Here is an 8,095-nt window from a genome sequence, read left to right as displayed (position 1 = left end):
TTTGATAAAACCCTCTCGCCTTTTGCTTGTATTTCTCCTCCTTTGCCTTCTTGTACTCGTCATACAGTAGCCATTCCTTCTTAGGTTTCCTCCAATCTTCATCAAATCTATCCTTGCTTGAATAACACACTTGCGCCTTTCGGTTTCCATTCTCGTCAAGGTCACAGTATTTCATTAAATAAGGCCCGCTATAGTTGTCACACCCCCACACGGATAGCATGGATGGATTGGTTCATCTTTGTCATTCTATGATCCATGCTATCCAATTTAGCCATAACCGCCGCCATATCATCTGAAGTTGCATTCATTATCCCTCGAGTCGTGTCATTTCAAGGATTATGATATGCTCTTGAGTGTTTAGAGAATTTTTCAATCAACGTCTTTATCACAGTTGGTGCTTTCTTCATGATTGGTCCTTGGGAGTCAAGGACTTGTCTGGTTGTCACATTTACCCCATCATAGAAGATGGAGACTTCCTGTTGCACATTGAGGTCATTTTGTGGACAATTTCTCAGCAATCCTTTGTATCTTTCCCATGCTTCATAGAGTGATTCACCTCCTTGTTGTTCAAAACTGGTGATTGATTTCTTTAACTTTGAAATCTCCGAGGGGGCAGAACTATTGAATGAACTCTCCACGCATCTTTGCCCATGTGGTTATTAATCCTGGGGGGAGTGCTTTCAACCAATCCTTCGTGGCACCCTTGAATGTAAGCGGTAGCATCCTAAGTAGCACAATCTCGTGCAGCACATTTTGAATGTTGAAGTAATTGGCTATGTCGTTGAACTCGTCAATGTGTTTATATGCCTCTCCATGATCCTTCCCATAGAATGGGATGTCCATCAGTTGGGCGAGTATGTGACCCTTCAACTCAAAGTTTGTTGTTGCCGGAATGGTGTGTTGCACAAGACCTGGTCCAGTATCCTCATGCGTCCTCTTCTTGTATTACTCCATGGATATATTTGCAATATCCGTCATCTCTACTTCAGGTTTGGGTGGCTTGGGTGTTTCGGGCTCATGATATGCTGCCTTTTCTTCTTGAGTTTTCTCAAAACTTCCAAAACCTCTTGATTCCCCAATTTATATGTCCTTTTTGTGCAAAATTGATTATGAATCTTCCAATGGTGGTACTACTGTAGAATTAGAGCTTCGGCTCATAAACTAGCTGAAACAAAACAGAAAATTACTCGTAAAACGAAGAAAAACGAAAAGTGGAAACACGATAAACATGGCGTGTTCAAAATTGACCACGGCTTGTTTTATGCAAAAACAAAATAAACAGATACGAAAATTAAAACAGAAAAACTTGTAACTTTATATGAGATAAATCTCACACAAATGATCGATAACAATTAGAAAATAAAATTAACTATTTAGAATCGTTCCCCGGCAACGGCGCCAAAAACTTGATACGTGTGAAATGTACTAGTTTTAATCCTAACTAACTTTAACAAAAAAACCAGTGTACCTAATCGAATAGTAGTTTAGTGCAGGTAAGTAAGGTATTGAACATAGGGAACGGTAAAACAATTAAACTATTACTAATGTTAACTAATTAAACCAATTATTAAAGAGGGGGTTTTCTCTAGTTTTGCAAGGCTGGAAACTTAGACAATCAATTAAGCACTTAACAAAGAAACGATTAACAACTAATTGAATGACAAAAGACGACTTGATTCAAGAATATTAAAGAGACTTTCGTTTAGATTCAATTCACTTAATCCTACGGTTGATTTCGTGGCAAGTGCAATGGATTAATGTATTATCAATTACTGATTTCTAATATGATTAGGTTCATGTTCACTATTACTAATCCTTTAGCAAACAAATCAATTCAAGCAGTGATCAGTTGATTAAATTAACAAGTTTCCTAGTATTAAGTTCGAATCATGCAAGACTTGTAATGGTGATTAATTAAATTGGTTGGTTCAATTAACTTATATATGGTTGGTCATCATATATAGCTCACACATTAACTTACTTATTTTCTAGTTAACCCTAGATTATGTTCACAACACTAGGATTACAATCTTGATGGTAACAAAATCATAAGAGGCAAGCAATCAAGAAGATGTTCATACAATGTCAATAAACTTATTAATTAACATAAAATAATTATCATTAACACATAAGGTTCTTTTAACAAACTTATCATGATGAATAATCAATTAAACATAATCCAAAGCCACAAAATCAAACCATAATCATAAGATCCTCTACTCTAAACGGAAGTAGGGTGTTTATCCCATGAATTTAGCAGAAACAATAATAAAAACTAAATTCAATATTGCAAACATGATGTAAACAAGAGAATTAAGTAAAGTGAATGTGATTTTGCCTAAGATCTTTTCAAAATAAAGTTTCAATTCGAATTTTGTAATCCATAGCTCCTTGGGGATGTCTTTGGCCTCCAAAAATCACTAAAAACCTCGAGTATACGTTAGGGTTTCGAACAGAAACGATCCTTAAATAGATTCTGAAAAACGGTGAAAAACACGGCTAGGACCCAACATGTCGTGTTCTTCATTAAAAAAGCGTGTATGGCAAGGCACGATTCTGTCGGGATTTTTCATCTCAACACGTCATGTTTAAAGATAACACGTCGTGTTCTTCTTCAATTTCTTCTTTTTCTTTGAAATACAAGATCCAAGCTTCCAATTGGTAATTCCACTTCCTTTTCCTTCCGAGCATGTCTTCCATGCTGCAAATGAAATTTTAAACTAATTAAGTATCTTTTGTTTAATAAATGAAACAAATACAAAATAAAATATTAAGATAATGCATGAATTATATGATTAATTATGCAAATATCAGTACACCTTCCAAACACCTCAACAAAATTATAATTCTTCACACTCTAAACTCTCAATAAGTGAAAAACCAAAGTTGTTATCAAAACATGACGCTTAGACAACGTGCCCACCACCACATACCCCAACAAGAATACCGCAAACTTTAAGAACATCACCTTATCAACAAGAAATGATTTCCCAAAGAGTTGAGGGTCTCTAAGGGTGTCAACACTCGATTCCAGACGTATTGGATACTCCTCCTTGTTCTCACAATAAACCAATATATGATCATTCATGGTTCTGCTATCGACACTTGACCCATCTTTCTTCGGTACCACATCCTAATACTTCTCAAGTAAGGATGCGATTGGGCCCTCTTGTTGCGAATCTTGTTCCCCCTGGTCCAACACCTGCTCTTTGAGTAATGTTGCGATTGGACCTTCCAGTTGAAAAACTTTCCCCTCTTCCGCATCTGCTTTCGCAACAAGCATGTGAATTTTTTCCCCTTGGTCTAACACCTGTTCCTCCTCTTTGGCTTGTTCAACCTTTTCTTCCACAATTTCTTCTTCAGGTTCTTCCTTCTCAATGGCCATCATTGAGAGACTTGGCTTCCTACCCTTCTGATTTCGCATCGGCCTTACCTCACCTGCAGACATTGGTTTCAAAGTGATCTTCTTCCCCTTAAACGTGAGTTCATACCCATTGCTTCTCCCTCGATGCATCTGTGACAACCGGAAAACTTCTTGTCAAAGTTAAAGTCAAGTCAAGGTCAAAGGACCATCTGGTCAACTCAACTAGTGCTTATATGTTAGGAGATTCTTTATGTTTCCTAATGTTCAACTAAAATTCCTAATGAAAAGTAACACTTGAAAGTCTCAAAAGTTCAAAATTTAAAACCCTAATTTGATTTAACGAAGTAACAACTCTATAAAGCACTATTAAGTGCCCTTCAGGGTGTATAACACTCAAAATAGAATGTATCTAAGTCTAAGGACCTTGCACTACGAAGAAAAATACTAATAAAGGCTTCGGACCAAGTCTCTCCCAATCTCTCCCACTATATCTCTCTCTCCCAAATCTCTCCAAGAAAACGAAGTCTTTTCCTAAATCTCTCCAAGAAAATGAAGTCTTTTCTCAAATCTCTCCAAGAATATCAAATCTCTCCGAAATCTCTCCAAGTATGTGAAATCTCTCCCAAATCTTTCTAAGTATGTGAAATCTCTCCAAGTATGTGAAATCTCTCCAAGTATGTAAAATCTCTCCCAAATCTCTCCAAGTATGTGAAATCTCTCCAAGTACGAGAAATCTCTCCCAAATCTCCCTACGTACCTTCCTTAGTTGAAAACAGCCCAAAACCGGAGGAGAGAACCCAAAAGGACCCTATTGGTCCGGAACCCTCTTGGTCCTAAACCTCTCGTCCGGAACCCTCCTGGTCCTGAACCTCTCGTCCGGAACCCTCTTGGTCCGGAATCCTATTAGGCTGGAACCCCTCCCTACTTCGCATGCTTCTGATGAAATTCGGAATGCTTGTGTATGCTTCGGACCTCCTTATTGCTTCGGAAGGAATAAGCTCCGGAAGGAATCGCTTAAGCCTAGCTTCAAAAGCACCTAGCCAATCTAGCACCTCGGTCCGGACCTCCTGACTCCGCCTGCCGACTCCGGAACTGAAGAGAATGCTTCGGCACTTCGCATGATGACTCCGGAATTTGTTGTATGGCTTCGGAAATCCCCTTCTTTGCTCCAGAAATTGAAGAATGACTCTGGAAAGGGTGAGTTTGACTTCGAACCCTCGCAGGAACCACACCCCACTCCGGATTTTCATCATTTTCGGACTTTTTCACCATTTTAAGGTATTTTGAGGTCGGGAATCGCACCAAACTCATATTTTTCATGTCCTAAACCCATGAAACTCCTATTTTATGCCAAAATTAAACATTTTAAATATATTTATATAAAATAAAAACCAAAGATTTTGAGAGGATCCTAAGAAGATAAAGGGGTTTGACCTTGTGATGTGATGCTCAATCCTCCATTTTCCCATGCAAATCCCAGTTAAACACACATTACCCTTAGGAAATAAGCCCTACCCACCATATTTCCATACAAATGTCAAGTCATTTCCTATCCTTCCCCTTTAGATACGTAAATCTCTTTTCCTCCTCCATCCCACTTCCCACTTTCTCATCAGTAAACTCCCAGGAATTCTCTCAAACTCCTTCAAGACTCAAGCTTCATTCCTTCAAGGAAAATTTCCAGAATCTTTGGTAAGTGTTTATCCTCCTTGAATAGTGATTTTTCCTCACCATTCCTAAGATTTCACTATACTTACACCTAAATTTATTCTTAGAATTTTTCTGAAGTTCAAAGAACACTTCCAAATGCTGGAACTTGGAAACTCCTTACACTTCTTCAAATCACCCAACGAGCTAAACCAAGGTGAGCTTCATACCCCACCCTTTTTCCTTAGTTTTTATTGATTTTGGGGGAGAGTACAAGTCACCTCTTGTTCTAAATTCTTGAATGTGTGTGAATATGTGTGTTGAAATATTTTCATTTTTATATATACAACTCTCTGTGAACGTAAGTTCTCACAGAACCCATGAAATAAATAATATTTTAATCATTATATGAGTAACACAATTTACAAAAGGAACCTCCCAAGTTTTTGGGAGTGTTTAACATGCACCCTTGTATCCATGTTCTTCATAATTAGAGATAAAAGTTGTTGAAATAGTCCTTGAAAGGTTGACACTAAGTTTAGAAATTCCAAATTTGAACTTGGTGTTCCACAAATGACTATTTACAAACTGTTCAGGGGTTATTTATAAAAATTGGATATAAGAAATTTCACGTTGAATATATGCAAATAGAACCTTTATGACATGAAATATTGCATGTCATAAAGCTACTGTCATAATTTCACAGAAGTCATAAGTTTTACACAAATCATAACTTGACATTTTCCCTGTAAATGGGGTCTCACTCAGTAATGTAATATATAGAGAGGAGAGCCATTTTAGACGACATCGCTAATATTGAATTCATTTGATAAATATTTAGAGCGAATCATTTTCAATAAATGAAACAAAACGGAATATCTAGTCAACAAGTACAACTAGTATTACTTATTTGGTAAATAATAAATTTCAACGCTTTGCGTGAAACTACTATTATTCTAGTCAGACGAAATCTTCACAATACATATATTATATACAATATTGTACACCCTAAGTCCTGTAAGAGTTATAACTAGAGTCTCCTGGAGGGAGAGCGGGAATTTTTGTATAGATCTATACGGGGTTGACACCCCGCACCTTCGTTGTTGGCTACAGTTAGACCAGCCAGTCTAGGGTGACAAATGTCTTGATTAAAACCGACGCCTGAAGAACGTCATAACAGGCACTCTTTCATATTAGTATGGTTATAACGACTCACTAGAATATATCAAAAATGTAATTATACAGATTTCATCTTCGGTTAAAAATCAACTATTTTGACTACCTCAATGAGGCTTTTTCGCACTCGTGTTATGTTATTACCAAAATTACTATTTTATACATCATAAAATATAGGATTTTTTGGAGAAAACGATTCGTACTATTTTGGAAAATAATGAATTAAGACACACATGCAACTATACTCGATTTGAAACAAGAATTACAACCACTTGATAAGAAAATATTGGATTTTCTGGATTTTTAAACTACCATCAAAGTTTTTCTACTCAAATGCTTATGAACTCACCAACATATTTTATGTTGACGCTTTTCAAACGACTTGTATTCTCAGGAAATCAGTAAGCAGGTGATGGATTGCGGACTCAAGCTTATTTTGCTGTATTTTGGGAAATTTGCTTACTGATGTTTCTTTTGTGTACACTTGAAAACATAAACATGATGTAAAACAATGTAAGCTTGTCATATTTATGTATGTTGTTTGGATTTGCTATGTTTCAATTATATGCAATTATTATGATACTACACAATGAAGTCTGACGTTTCCGCCGTCCTGGTATGGGGGTGTGACAGATTGGTATCAGAGCATTGCTTATAGTAACTAGTATATCTAACCATACAAGATATACAACTATAAATACAATGGGACTAAAACACTCTGACTAAAAGTATACATACTTTCTAGGATTATATCATAACAAGAACAGACAAGATAACTTAAAGGTTGAATACTACAGTTAAACTTAGACAGTTATGTAATCATATCTGGGATAAATATAGCATGATCAACTATATTTATTTGAGATATGACCAACATGTGTTTGGGAGTGATAATAGTGTTGCAACAAGCCTAAAAGTCTCCCAGCTTGTTATCCAAAAGTTTTAAGAACCAAACCTAAAATAATTAAAATACTATAGGCGTATTTTGGCATCCTATACATTTTCTCGTACTTATATATCCTTGCACAGACGTCATGGCAGGCTTTCACCTCCTTGGCGACCCATACTTTCCTAATCCGGGGAATGGGGGTTGGATTGAGGAAGACCCAGAAGAAGACCGCGAGGAACCCATGGAGGACCCCGAGGAACCAATGGAGGACCCCCGAGGAACCCATGGAGGACCCCGAGGAACCCATGGAGGATCCCGAGGAACCACTAGAGTTCGAAGAAGAGGACATTGACGAAGAAGTCGAAGAAGATGACGAGGAAGAGGATGAAGAATCAGATGCAGAGTCTGAAGTTATCAACCCTCCCTACATGGCAAGGGTACCACCGTATAGATGGGGCTATAATGGCCCTACACCTCCTTGGGATGACACTATTGAGAGATGGGGTCGACGCCAGGGTCAACAACCACCATTTGGAATGAACCAAGATTACTACAACCTACAGCATGGAGGACCAGCGGATCGCGCACTCCCTGTCGTGGTCAGACGCATTAAGGACATCGGCAATCAGACTCAAGAGACTGCTGACCGGGTAATGCAAATGAGGGCAGCTATGCAGATCATGGATGCTCGCACGCGAGACCTCGAACGAGACTTTTATCCAATGGAATGACTCGTAGAAGATCTTGCCACTGCACGAGCGGAGGTCAAAGAATATCAGGAGCGACACCTTGCTTTGGAGGAGCGTGTACGGATCGCCGAACGCAGGTTAGATGAGCTCCAGGGCGCGTCTACCTCATCGTCAGCAACACCCGACCCTACTCGTCGCGATTAGTACTTGTCTATTTGCCACCATATCGACCTTCCTTTTGTGTATTGTCCTATGTATTACCGATGACGTGACTGAGTAATCTCCCTATCCAGGTAGTCGTGATTCTGCTAGGTTCTATTTCACTACAAG

The 8,095-nt window shown here is 38.2% G+C and overlaps 1 non-coding gene across 1 annotated transcript; it reads left to right on the top strand.

Moving 5' to 3' along the window:
* The first annotated feature begins 489 nt into the window (after nucleotides 1-489).
* On the top strand, nucleotides 490-596 carry LOC111879240 (small nucleolar RNA R71). The gene has a single exon (XR_002846036.1). It is a non-coding gene; the product is annotated as a small nucleolar RNA R71 (small nucleolar RNA).
* The last annotated feature ends 7,499 nt before the right edge of the window (nucleotides 597-8,095 follow it).

Source organism: Lactuca sativa, chromosome 8 (assembly GCF_002870075.4).
Source record: "Lactuca sativa cultivar Salinas chromosome 8, Lsat_Salinas_v11, whole genome shotgun sequence".
Taxonomy (NCBI): domain Eukaryota; kingdom Viridiplantae; phylum Streptophyta; class Magnoliopsida; order Asterales; family Asteraceae; genus Lactuca; species Lactuca sativa.
This window is presented reverse-complemented; position numbering and strand designations above follow the sequence as displayed.